At 37.9% G+C, this 14,597-nt stretch overlaps 1 non-coding gene across 1 annotated transcript in view; it reads left to right on the forward strand.

The window, feature by feature from the left end:
* The window catches only part of LOC18449079 (isoeugenol synthase 1), a 32,748-nt gene extending 26,305 nt beyond the window's left edge, over positions 1-6,443 (forward strand). The window contains exons 4-5 of the transcript XR_002283498.2: positions 4,624-4,827; positions 6,124-6,443. This is a non-coding gene — a transcript (isoeugenol synthase 1). The remainder of the gene's footprint in view (positions 1-4,623; positions 4,828-6,123) is intronic.
* Positions 6,444-14,597: the final 8,154 nt, after the last annotated feature.

The following is a 14,597-nucleotide window of genomic DNA, read 5'->3' on the forward strand; positions in this document are numbered from 1 at the left end:
CTGGGATGATTCTCTCATGATCATGGGATTCGTTAGTAGGAAATGACATGATGTACTTTGTAGTAACATGATGATGTAAGAGAAGGAATCGTACCCTATTGAAAATTTGATTGGGAGTGATATATGATAAAAAGAGGATTTGTGTATCACGTGTGAGCATAGTAGGCAGTCTTATGAACGTCATGTTGTGAATGTGACGGGATGTGCCATAGTGCATGTTAAGTCGCTCTTAGAGCAATGTAAGTCCAGAATTTTGGCAGATTGTAAGTTGGACACTCTGATATCCTTAGAGAACCATAGACTACCCATTTATCTTTTTAGAAATAATCCCCACTATGAGGATGGAGTAAACCTATTTCGATGGTGAACTGGATTATTGATGGTTGACATCAGATAATTCTCCACTCCAGGAGTGGGAGCATTTTCTTGGTACAATAAGTCAGATGACATGACTGACATGTCTAATATAGAAACAAAGTATTCATATTGATGTATAGCATAATTGGAGAGCATACCGCTCATGAGGAACCTGAAAAATGAGGGATTATAATGAGTGTTGGAGTATATGTGATCGTGTTTTGGTGATAACACGATGGCACAAGCTTTTATAAAATAATACAAAGTATCACAATACGACATAACATGTAGATTTTTAGGCATCACTATATGCGATGTGTCACTAAGAGGAAAGAGAAAGTGATGACATGTAGATCCCATGACTAAGCTTATAGCTTGAGAGAAGTATGGGATCATGTCAAGAGGACTTGGGAGTCTCTAAGTGATTTTCCTTCACCATCATCATTTTTTGTTGCTTCCCAAACATGTATGTTGTTGATTGACCTTTACCATTTATATTAGATATTTAAGGTATTATGATTTGTTCATAGCATAAATATGTATTTTTTATTACACATTCACACTAGTCACTAGGAGGCTTGTTCGTTGTTCGGTGCATCGTCAGCAAGCTTCATCCGGTCTCTCCCACAGTGTTGACCACCCTCAATGTCTGGGATATTGGAGGATGAAACACATAAAGGGTGTGTGAGCATCATCTCGATATGAGATCGAGATGTGATTCCATATCTAGAAATGACATGATCCATATGAGTATATCGTCCTATTGGATCACCCATCCTGTATGATAGCTAAGTGTGAAGAACTGAGATGCTCAACTTAGTTGTTTTTGTAGAACCTAGGGGTGCATTGGGTGTGACGGGATGCATGGTTGCGACTGAACTAGGATCAGCATGGCATAAATCCAATGTGAATCTTAGTATTCTTTATCATTTACATTATGGCGTGTGATTCATACCACATGTGCTTTGCGAGTCTACTACCATAAACGTAAAGGTGTATGGGATGATCCATGTTCCCTATTACATCATGTGAGATATAGCCGGTCACTGACGTAGAGTGCCCTTATTGACCATCGAGTTACACCTCACATTTCATCAAGATATAGCCGGTCACATTTCATTTACACAATGATTATATTAAGAAGTGGAGATTCGATTTTGTTAATTAGTTCGCTCTCCCATTGCCCAAGTTGGGGGCACAACTAGGAAAGCAATCATGTCAAAACAAAATAATAGTAGGGCCACAGGACGACCATTGGCATCACACTCCGATTGGTACCTAGAGAATACATGTATGCTAAAGATGCTCATCAACTACAATGAAATGAGGTTTTTATGTTGGGTTTTCTTTTGCAAAATATTTTCAAAAAACTATTATAACATAATATAATATTTTTTACATCTGAATTTCTTGACTTGCATAAGAACGATGTTTTCATTAGATTTGTTGATTAGGAATACATGAAAGGGGTTGAGTAGTCTCCTGAGCATAGAATATTTCATGAGGGATTAGTTGAGATACTCATTCTAGTGTGCCCCATGTGAATCGAGGGCAGACTGGAGCATTTTTTGAAAAAAGAGAGAAGAGGTGTTCCATATCGGTATGATGGAAAATTAATGTAGTTCTCTGTAGAGATGTATTCCTCCATACAGTGTGAGAGAGTTCTTGTGTTGCGATGTATCACCAGATACTGATTATAGGATCAAACATATTTTTGTGCACACAATTTAGGACGAGTGGGAGATGTGAGATTTAGAGTGTGCCCCTTGTAGGTGCAGGGATGTCCATAAAATTTTTTATATTCTTAGTGGCTAATAGAGAAGAAGGATGTCTATAGGATTATTAGACTTATTAGTGGTAGAGTGAAAGGATATGGGAATCCCTTAGGATATGGGATTTTCAACTAAGAACAAGTTCCAATTGAGGGAATATTATCCAAAAGTGGTATGATAAGATTCACTCATGGGATATTTAGTATAGTGTTTATATGATGCATGTGCCTCTTAAAACTTAGTGTTTTCTCTCATCACAAAAAGGCCCCCTCTCTATCTTTCTCTCCTTTTTTTTTTGCATTAAAGCCTAAAATGAAGAAGCCATAGGTGATATAAGAACTCTCGGGCCTTCCATCAAAGGCTTGTGATTGATGCTATATATACTACTACTACAGTTCTAGTTCTAGTAATTGGTAGTCGGTGTTGGAATGCATTTATGAAACTCCCGAACTGGAAGAGACACATGCAGAAAAGATCACATCAGCTGCATGGGAAGAATCAGATCTAAAAACATTATGTGATTTTTATCCGATATATTTGTTTTTTATGTTTTCATTACTTACGGGATTCCCTCTGGAATCCTACAGATATGCCAAAGTTAGGTAGTAAGTGTCAAGACTCTACGTGTAAATGTGGATTTCAAATGCCTCCGTGACAACAAGTCATATCCATTTAAGGATATAAACAAACACTTATAACTGTAGGGGGTAATCTCTTCGATGACACTTGTACACGTTCCCATTAGTGCGGCATCCATGTTGAAACGTATGCCTATGAGGCCTTACGTGTCTTGGCCTACATTTGTGGGAATTCCATATATCCAACAGTCATATCCATATGAACGTAAGTCCAACAGTCATATCCATATGAACGTAACCCTTCATCCAACGGTCATATCTATATGAACATAACCCTTCAGATACCCGTTGGAGATCAGGGAACCTGTTCATTTCTCAAAGATCCGCTGGAGAAATACAACAGTTACACCTTCTTCTCCCTATAAAATGGGAAACCAGAGAGAGGATGGATACAACAATGAATAGACGTACATCTCTCTAAAAGGCGAAGGGATAAAAATCTAGGCTCTACAATCACCAGCATCACGACACCCCTTCTCTGAAGTCGGGTTTGATCTTATACACGCTTCATCAAATTTTGCTAACAATCCGATATGTGGCTATCATATGTATTTATCATAGGACCGTTTATCGATGACTTGGTCGTCGACCTCACAGACCTCTACAGTCCACACATGGTAGTAAAGTATATTAGCCTTCTAGTCTACACCATTGAGAAAATACCGAACTTCGATGAGAGATGGCCCATAAAAATCTCAATAGTACATATTAGCATTCTGCTCAACACCAACGAGCAAATCTCTGAGCTCAACAAGAGATAACCCATAGAAATCTCAACAATACCACAAGATGGCTAAAATCCCACATACCCATGGCTACATTAGGGTTTTGTAACTCTAGAATTGTAATGTCGTCAAGCTACTTTGTTCTAACCCGCAAACCACGGGTTGAATCATAAGAGTGTTGTATGGCACTAAAAAGTCACATGAATGGAAGACCATCTATAAACCAATCCAACCAAATGGAATTTGCTCCATATAGGGCACCACTAGATATGCAATACATGCCCAATCTTGTATCCCCATATCAAGCTCTCCTCAAATCAAAATATCGTAATGTACGTGGTCTTATAAAGGATAAGGCCTTTGGAAGGCCACAAATCCTATCAGATTGCAGGTACACTCCAAGACATGCACTCTTCCAAATACAATGTTCAAGCATATAACTCTTTCCATTGGATCCATCTAGGGAAGAGTGAGTTCCCATATGATTTTATGCAGATGCTGTGAGATGGCTTATGATTGATGATATGGCTTATATCCTCTGAAAACACGGCCTTCTCACACAGGCTTACGATAATTCTTAGTAATTACTACAGCAATACTCAAGCTGCAACAATTCTCTTAACACATTAATACTCAAAATGTTTACAACAAATAACTAGTGATTACTATAGCAATACTCAAGCTGCAACAATTCTCTTAACCCATTAATACTCAAAATATTTACAGCCAATAACAGAATCACGAGGTATACTCACATGTCTTGACTAGGTACCTTCAACCCTTTCAGCTTAATGGCCCAAATGAAAGAAACATTTTTCTAGGTTTGAAACTTGTAACAAGTGAGGTTATATGGTTAAAGCAACTTTAATGAGTCAAATTATCAAAATTTCCTCGCATGTTCAAGGTTGCAAACCCATATCAAAGTTCTTAAGAGGTGCCTAATTTAAATATTTTTAAGAAGTGATCGTTTTGATAATAAAGTTGTTGATTTAATGACCTCATTAGGCCATTTGACCATCATAATTATATTTTCCTTAATATTAAGGAACATCAAAATTAAGAAACATGTTTTTAACATAGAAGCTTTTGTAAGATTTTTGTAAGGCAACAATATTTATCTGACACTTGCAGCTGTGATGACCTTTGAGGAAGACATTGCTGCTTTCACAATAAGGGCAGTTGATGATATCCGCACACTCAACCGCGTTGTCATCTGCAAACCACCGAAGAACGTCATTTCTCAGCTTGATTTGATCTCTTTGTGGGAGAAAAGATGTGGAAAGAGTCTAACGAGAAACTTTCTCTCAGAAGACCAAATAATTAAACTCACTGAGAGTATGTAAAGCAAGCCAGAAACCTCTATTACTAGTTTTTCACCAATAGTAGTTATGCTCCAAACATGGCTTTAAAAAATGGATCGGTAACCCAAATCGTGCATCCAGATTTTTGATCCGTTTCAGTGGATTCTGGATCAGGTCTACCCAAGAGGTAATTAAAAAATTAAATTTTGAAAAGAATAAAAAAAACAAGGGCCGATTCTGACCAATTCTCTGACAATTAGAGATCTGGCCAGAACCAGACGTGTCATACCGGCTAGTTCCTTGTAGTTTGGGGGAACCAGTTCGTTCTTGACGATTCCCCATCTAAGTTGGCATTCTTAAAATATTGCATTAGGAACTTTTTGAGTGGACTAGTGGAGCCAATCTAGGTCACAGACTGTGATGGTGGATCCACAAGTTCACATATAATTTTGCATGTGAAGATCAGCTGCATCATGCATTTTGCATCATGTTTCAATTTTGACCTCTATCACCAATCCACTAACTATGCTTTTCATGATACGATGTGCCATGCAACATTCAAAGCAAAAAGAAAGCATATGATATGGCATGCTTTGTGCTCTCTTGTAATATTAGTTCTAATATTGAGGTTTGGAAGTAACCATATTGATGGGGATTGATGCTGATGCGAGGAGAAAGAGATTTGGTTCTGATAAGAAAGGGCTGCTCGTAAGGCTTAAATTTGGGGTCATGTAGTTAAGGAATCAAGGATTTTCTTAGAGCTTCCAACCCTCACGCCCCTCTTAATTTTTTTTTATTTTTTTTTCTGAAGAGTTTTATTTTGGGAAGAAAAACTTGGGATTGATTTTAGGAACGTTTTAGTTAAGGGTAGTTGGAGTTTGACATAATTTACGGTGGGGTTTAAGGATGGCATATCTTTGGGAACTCTTACTATTATCTTGGATCCCAAATAGTAGGGGAAGTTGAAACAGTGAGTTTCATTTTTCTTAATTTATATTATTTTATTTTTGTAGGGGAAGGGAAGTGTATATAGATGTACAGGGAGGAGGTTTGGGTTAGAAATGAGTTTTGAGCGTTATCTTTCTCTCTAGTGTAAAGATATTTTCTTTCTTATGACGAAAAAATAAACAAACCCTCTTTTTTCCTCATTTATTTTAAATTTTGGGCATAAATTCATCCGCTTCAAGTAAAGTCATTGTTGTTTACATGGTGGTCATTTGCAACATTTGCTAATTAGATTTTATTAATTTTTATTTATTCAGATTTATTCCCTTTTATTTTTGTTCTTTTGTTTGCTATGGTTCACCAAGGAAGAGTTGATATGATGCAGCACTTCCTCATCCTGAGAACGTGGCACCGGCTATCCTGCACTATTTCTTTGTTGCAGGTCAGTCCAACTTGGAATTGGAAGAGGATGACTTGGAGCTGTCGCATCTTTACCCAGACTACAACTACACTCCCATTGCCGATCTCATTGACGTTTTTGCTGTTAAACCACTACAGATTAAAAGGTCAGCCCTTGGATGATTGGAATTCCCACAAACACTGGGACTCTTTGTTGGCTTTTCTTTTGTCCTGTTTGATGACATTGCCCTGGTTTGTATCAAACATTTGAATATGCAACTTATTCCATCATGGCACGTTGCATAACTGGTCACTCCCTCGTGAATTTTTGTACTGGTGTGTGTTTGAGAGAAAAGGGTCTTCAGAGTTTTAGGAGATTCTCCAAAGAAAGAACACGGGAAATATCTCATCTCATCCCAAACCAACAACTAATGGCTAGCAAATGAATAAATAGTGTGTTTTTGGTCCAAAAAAAGTTCGGTCTTAATATTTATTAAAACAAATTTAAGAAAATATTGATTAAATTATCATTTTATGTATCCTAGAACTTGTCTCATATTGAGCTAGCATTTTCTATCATCAATTGTTAGCCAAAAGGAACTTACCTGACCAACGAGTTGAGAGTCTGAAAGCATATTGGGGCCTCCATATGATGAGTCATGAATATACTATATCTTTCATATCTTCGTATCATTTCAAGGGGGTTGGGCATCCCATTCCATGAGGGAGGGGCACCAATGGAATTGGTCTTTTTGATGAAGGGAAGTTTGGGAATATGGAAAATGGTGACTTGTTGACCAAGTCTTCTTTCCATAAGAGTAGGATCTCACGTGTTAGCTTTTGTTATAGAAAGATATTCCTCTTATCTCCTTCTAAAAAGGAGAGAGAGATGGACCATCCTTTTAGGAGGTTATGGGATAGACTTCCAAATATGATTGTTGTCCCTTTGAGTCTATGCAAATGGAAATCACGTGAGAGGCTATTGTATTCTTGGTTGGTTTGACCAAAGCCCATCTTTCTTAGGCCATTTTGGGCATGGATCTCTCTTGAGCCGCCATTCTTTGGGCAAACTCTTCTTGATGGATAGAGATATAGTAACCCTTCTAATGCAGAGAAGAAGAAAAAGAGAGAAAATTATCATTCTCTTAGAGTAAATAAGAGAGAGAGTTATCATTCTCTAAAGAGAGAAGAAGAAGAGAGAGAAAGTTATCATTCTTCTTAGAGATAAGAAGAAGATGAAAGAGAGCCAACAGTCCTCTTCTTTTAACTTTTTTTTGTTGAGAGAGAAAAGAGAGAGAAGGGAAGAAAAAGGAGAGAAAGAGAGAACATTTTCTTTTAGAGAGAAAAAGCCGCTCTAGAAAGAAAAGAATTCTAGGAGATCATGGAGGGAAATCCTAAAGAAAGAAGTCTCTAGATGAAATCGGCGACCCCAAGAAAGGTTGTTTCTTAGAAGACTATTGTAACCTTTGAGTTAATAGTGGATTTGTCACTATCTCCCCTGAGCGTAGCCTGAAAAGGTGAAGTACATAAATCCGATGCCAGTAGGAATTATTTTTCTATTTGCTTAATTGCATATTTTCTTACTCATACACACACACACATTGGCTTTAGCATAATTGTGTTTTCCATATTTCCTAGTTTCGTTGCTCGCATCCACATTCCTACAAGATGGCCCTAACGTGGTGAGCCCAACAAGTGGTATCAGAGCCAAGTTTCCCTCACTAGTTGGTTATCTCTATCATTGTTTTACGGTATAGCGAACCTAGCGGTTGTAGGACCAGTAAGGAAGAACAAAAATTCCGCTCCTTTAATCTTAGTCGTACTCCGAGCTCTTCCCCAACTTGACTTTCAATAATTGGGCTTAGGGGATAAACAAACCCTTGGGCGGCAGGACGACACAAGAATGGGGTGGCAGTAACGATAGGACGACACAACGATCGTGTGGGAGTTCACGATCGGGGGGCAGTTCATGATTGGGCGCGAGTTCACGATCAAGGGGTAGTTCATGATCAGGCTGTAGTTGATGATTGGGCGGCAGTTCAAGATCTACGGGCAACTCAAGATCGGGGGGTAGTTCATGATCGTGGGGCAGTTAACTGAAACGATCCAGAGATAACTTACCATAACTCACGGGGGATAGACAATGTGTAAGGATAGATAGATTCTAGTACCGGGAGCAGAATGATATCGCCCAATGGGAATAACTGGATCATTATGAAGCCAAAGATGGAAGATCCGCTATACTGTCAGGAGTTGTACGCACCCATCGAAGGGGTAGAGCACAAGGCCGAAAATATGACACATGAAGAGTGAATGAGGCTTGGCTGAAAGGCTCTCAAAACTATGTGATAATGGTTGGAAGAAAATTTGTTCCACCATGTATTGATGGAGACATTCTTGAAGTCATTGGGGGTTAAATTACATGATTTGTACGAGAGGAAGACCATCGAAAATAAGGCGTTCTTGATCCGGAAGTTAGTGAACATGAAGTTTAGGGATAGGGAATCTGTTGTGGAGCACTTGAATGAGGTGCGCAACATTGTTTACCAACTCGCAACAATGAAGTTGTTCCTAAAAGATGAGCTACAGGCTTTGTTTTGTCTCGGTTCACTATCGGATAGTTGGGAGACTCTAGTAGTCTCTGTGAGCAACTCAACATCAGATGAGATAGTGACCATAAGTCAGGTCACTGACAGTCTGCTGAATGAGGCAGTGAGAAGAAAAGCCTTCATAACATCGAACTCGAAAGCCCTCCTCACAAATCGAGGGAAATCCAAAAATGGGGACCGAAACCGATCAAAGATGAAAAAGGGGATCAAATGTTTTCATTGTGGCAAGGAAGGTAACATTAAGAAAGATTGTCGGAAGCTCAAGAATGAGCGGTATGAGGACAATGTCTTGGATGATGGTAGGCAAACCATTGCAGTGGCTACAGATGATGGTATGGTCAGAAACTGTGGTGAAGGGTGAATTAATATTGCATCATGCAACTCGGATTGAGTTGTGAATACGAGTGCATGGGACTCGCTTGGTGGCGCATCATACCTCGTCACCTTCATCGATAATACTTCATGAAAGGTATGGGTGAAATCGAAAGATCAAGTGTTTGTGATCTTTCATTATTTCCACGCTAAGGTGGAAAGAGAGACACGTAAGCTGCTAAAGTGTCTCAGAGTTAGGAGAATGTGATCCACCACAAAGTCGTATTCTGGTGAAGCAATCCTCACAACATGCTACCAAATATCAATCCCTTTGTTTCTTCTAGATAGTCAAATCCCAAAGAGGGGTTGGACAGGAAAGGATATATCTTATTCACACTTGAAGATATTCGAGGCATTAGTGCTTGTGCCAAGGAACAAAGATCCAAGATGAATGAGAAAGCACTACTATGCGTCTTCTAAGGGTACTCAGATAAAAAGTTCTGTTGTAGGTGTTTTAGAGTATTTTTCGACACTTCTATCCCAATTGTAAATAAGGAGGAAGACAATTACGACCTAGGCCCGTAGATGCCAAAATGCTTGTGGACTTTGGAAGCACTGTTAAAATAAACCCTGATTTGGAGCAAAATTTTGAAAGGCGTTGGATCGGTCCCAGAAATTATGCGAGGGTAGAACTTGAATCTCTAAGAATACCTGCCAAGTTTCGTCGCGATCCAACAACGTTAAGGTGGATCAAACGTCAAACCAGTTTTCGAATTCGACCCCTCACAATTTGAAAATCCCCTTTTAACTACAACCCTATCACTGGTAATTCATATGAATACCAGACTAGTTCAGTTGGATTCATAAGGTCTGAAAACCCCCAAATATCAAATTTTAGCTTACCTGAACGCTTTTTGACCATTACGCTGCCAACTGACCAAAAAAGGGTAGGTTACACACTATTCTGGTGCACCCTTGATGAACTAGTTTCCATTTATGAAAACTATGTCTTATGATTTTGGGATCACCTTCAAAAGGCCATTACTTATCCATTTTAAGTTAGGTCGTGCCCAAATTTCAAGAGGTTCTTCATCTCGTCGACACACATGTTTTGATATATTGCACAGCCCATGACACGGCCCGAGACGGAAGAAATCCTAGAGAGAAGTTGCTCAAGAAAACTCATGTGTTGTAGATATTTCCAACAAAGAGATCCCTTCAATCAAACGATCATTTGATGAAGCCCCGACCTTCGATCAACTTGAAAATGGGTCTGTTGCGACCATGACGTTGAGGGCTTGGATCCAAGGTGAACATCATGTGATAAAAGACCGAAAATACTATAATTTGAGGTTGCAAAAAGTGGAATTTTAGGCGACTGGACTCCATATTCTGGCAACTTTGCCAATTCAAAAAGTGGTGGTCCACCCATCAAATTGAGTCATTCTTGTTACAAAACGATCATGGCGGCTTCCCTATCATTCTAAGATGGAAAGATCGAACAAAAAGGTCAAGGAATGGACAAGACCTAAGATCTAAGATCACAAATTTCCCATATTTTATTGGATTTAATCAACAGCTCAACACTTCGATTTGAGGATCAAGAATATTTCAACATGATCTCCTCGTCGGGACCATTACTTTCGTGGCATTCCTTTTGCCGGAAGGTTGCCGGTGGGGCCCGAAACGAGCCCTGAATCATCATAGCCCATGGCCACTTTTTGAGGACCATCTTGCCAATTCCAAGATAGGATTTTTCCCAAAAATAGGATTAGAATTTAAATTATAAAAGTGTAATTTTAAGCAATTAGGGTTAGTTTAAGCATTTACCATTTGTCAAAGGGTGTGCTATATAAGCATTGCATGATCATCTGTAAAGCGGTTCCTCCCATAAGCTAAAAAATTAATAAAATTGGCTTGAGTTTGCTTGGTTTGCAATATTTTTGTCTCTACCCCTATCACCAAAATAGAGAAGAGAGAAAACTATCCCAAGTCACTACCCCTAAAACTTTTTAATTCCCACTTGGAACTCCCCACTCCCAACCTAACCCCCGGTCTGGTTCGATGGCTGCACTAGGTAACCCCTAACTCTTTCTCTATCCTTCCCTATTCTCTTTCTCTCTCTTCCTCACCCTTTCTCTATCTTCCATTCTCTTTTCTCTTCCTTTCTCTCTCCTCTCCTCTCTCTCCTTTCCCACTTCCCCTTTAGTTCTCTCTCCCTTCCCCTTTTCTTTCTCTCGCCCTCCCTCTCTCTTCTCTCACTCTCCTTCGCCCTCTCTCTCTTACGTAACTGGCAGGCGGCTAACTTGTCATCCCGTCTCTCTCTTCCCTTTTCTCTCTCTCCCCTCTCCCTCTCTCTCCCCTCTCCCTCTCTCTCCCTCTTTCTCTTTTTCTTTCTCTCTCCTCTCTCTCCCTCTTCCCCCCTCTCCTTCTCTCTCTCCCTTCTTATCTCTTTCTCTCTTTTGTCTCTCTCTCCTTCTTTCTATCTCTTCTCTCTCTCTCTTGATCCCCTCTTCCCCTCTTTCTTTCTTTCTTTCTTTCTTTCTTTCTCTCTCTTCTCTATCCCTTTCCTCTTTCTCTTTCTCTCTATCTCTCTCTCTCTCTCTCTCTCTCTCTCTCGATCTAAGCCGTCGGTCCCCTCTTCCCTCTCTCTTTCTCTCTTTCCTTTTCTCTCTTCTCTCTCTGTCTTTCCCCCTCTTTCTCTCTCTTACCCCTTGGATCAATAGGACCGATGGCTACGCTGTCAGTCCCTTTCTCTTTCTCCTCCTCTCACTTCAATCTCTCTCTCACTCCACTTAGTTAGCCGCCCCTTAGTGGAGTCATCTAATGGTGGCAGTGGTGCAGACATAGATTTGGTACTATGTAAGCCACTTGAGTGTAGTAAGCAAGACGAGGATCATTTGTTGCCATCTCTTGAAGTTCAGCTTGTTGAAGAGCTCGAGTCTTCTAAAATCGTGGTTCATGACTTTCAAGGAAATCATGATAGTTTCCTTTCTTTCACAAAAAAATATCGTCACGAATTTTTGGAAATTTGGTTGGGTGAATTGGTGGAAAATGATGGTACAATTTTGAAAAATTAAAAGCCCGAACTCTTCATGTTTTCAGACACACAAGAGTGCTATCTAAAGATGATATTTGCCCTTGTTTGATACTGAATTTGATGTGAAAAAGAAATACAATTTGTCCTCGGGATACAGGAAAATAGAGAGGTCTCTTGGATGTTCCTAAACTCTCTACGCTTGAGCTTGGAACCCACACACTAGACACCAGAGTCTAAATAGTTTAGAGAGAGAAAGAGACAAAATCGAGTATAGGGAGAGAGGTTAACCCACTATTTTTTTTCCCTGGAATTGCAGAACATGATTTTTTGAGAGATGCAAAATGGCTGGAAAACTCTGTTTCGTATGGGAAAAAGACCTCAGCTTATAAAGCTACAAAGAGGCTGTAGATTTATTGTAGCGGTGATTACATGCACCACCAACCACTACAAGTTACATGCACCTCCTTAACTTACTTGACAGCTCCGGTTACAACCTCTTGCTTCCCTTTCATCACTAGCTAGATGATCGTTGGATGGTCCACTCGAGCTAGGCTCACAAAAATATAATGAGCCTTGAGCTCGACCTGCATACGTGCTCGTGCTCCTCTCAAGCTGATGCGACGTGCAAAGTGCGATATCATGTACCCATGCACGCGCACACTCACATGCACGTGCACGTCACACTCTTCATCTGCTCCGACCATGCAATATCATTCTCTCCTTTGTACTAAGAGTATAATGCAAGGGAATGCGTACTATGAAATACAACGCAATTAACTCTCTCCTCTTCAATATGGGATTAAAACCCACAGCTTTCTCTCTACAAAAACAGTTTAAGAAAGAATCACAAAAACTTATTATTGTTTTGAAATACATGCAAATATCTTTCAAACAAAAATACTAACATACTCAATTATGTGTGTGTGTCTATTTGTGTTTTTTTTTTTTTTTTTAACAGTTACCATGAATTTTGGCATTTGGATATCTGGAAATACATTTTCATAAATGTATTTTAGTAGAAATGGCACATTTCTGGCATTTGGGTCAAAATTTTGAAATTAAAATGTACTTCCATTGTTTTCTTCATTTCAAGCCAAAAATAAAGAAATTTGTATCATTTCCTTTACCCTCGAAAATTGATTTCTAGCTAGATTTTCCCGTTATAGAGACATCCACTTTATAGAATATAATTAATTCCACAAAAATACCCCCGTGAGTTAGAGATAAAAACTATCTCTAATTTTACATTTTAGAGAGAGAAAGTATCTTAAAATTTTAGACAGAGAAACTATTTTTAATTTTAGAGAAGGAAAGTATTGAAATTTTTTAGAGAGAAAGATTATCTCAAATATTTCATAGAAAAAAACTATTTCAAATTTTAAGTCTTAGAAGAAAATATCTTAAATAGAGAGAGAAATTATATCCAATTTTAAAGAGAGAAGTATCTAAAAAACGTTTTAGAGAAATAAACTATCTCAAAATTTTTAGAGAGAGACTATCAATTTTAGGTTTTAGAGAGATAAAGTACTTGAAATTTTTTAGAGAGAAAAACTATATCAAATTTTTTAAAGAGATAAACTATCTCAAATTTTAAGTTTTAAAAAGAAAACGTACCTGAAAATTCTTAGATAGAGAAACTGTCTCAAATTTTAAGTTTTAGAGATAGAAAGTACTGAAAATTTTGAGAGAGAAATTATCTCCAAAATTTTAGTAAAAGAAACTGTCTCAAATTAAGTTTTAGAGAGACAAACGATATCATATTTTAGAGAGAGAAACTATATCAAATTTTAGAAAGAGAAATTATCTCAAATTTATCAAGTTTTAGAGGGAGAAACTGTCTCAAATTTTAGGTTTTAGAGTGAGCAAGTACTTGAAAATTTTTAGAGAGAGAAAATATCTCAAAACATGTAGAAAGAGAAACTATATCAATAGAAAGTATGTCAAATTTTTAAGTTTTAGAGAAAGCAAGTACTTGAAAATATTTAGAGAGAGAAAATACACATAAAAAAATTTAAAGAGAGAAATTATCTCAATTTTAATTTTCAAAGAGAGAAGGTATTCAAAAACATTTAGAGATAGAAACTGTCTTTAATTTTAGAGAGAGAAACTATATCAAATTTTTTGTTTTAAAAAGAGAGTATCTTAAATTTGTTAGAGAGAGAAACTATCTCAAAAATTTTAGAGAGAGAAACTATCTCATATTTTAAGTTTTAGAAAGAAAAGTATCTTAAAATGTTAAAGAGACGAAGTATATCAAATTTGAGAGACACGGTACTTAAAACTTTTAGAGAGAGAAACTATTTTGAATTTTAAGTTTTAGAGAGAAAAAAATACTTAATCATTTTTAGTGAGAGAAACTATCCTAAAAATTTTTGATAGAGAAACTACTTGAAATCTTTTAGAGGGAAATTATCTCAAATATTTTGAGAGAAACTATTTCAAATTAAAAAAGAAGAAAAGAAAAAAACAAGATATTTTATTGAATAATACAAAAAAATA

This window comes from Amborella trichopoda, chromosome 11 (assembly GCF_054954075.1).
Source record: "Amborella trichopoda isolate Santa Cruz 75 chromosome 11, AtrichopodaSantaCruz75HAP2 v2.0, whole genome shotgun sequence".
Lineage (NCBI taxonomy): Eukaryota > Viridiplantae > Streptophyta > Magnoliopsida > Amborellales > Amborellaceae > Amborella > Amborella trichopoda.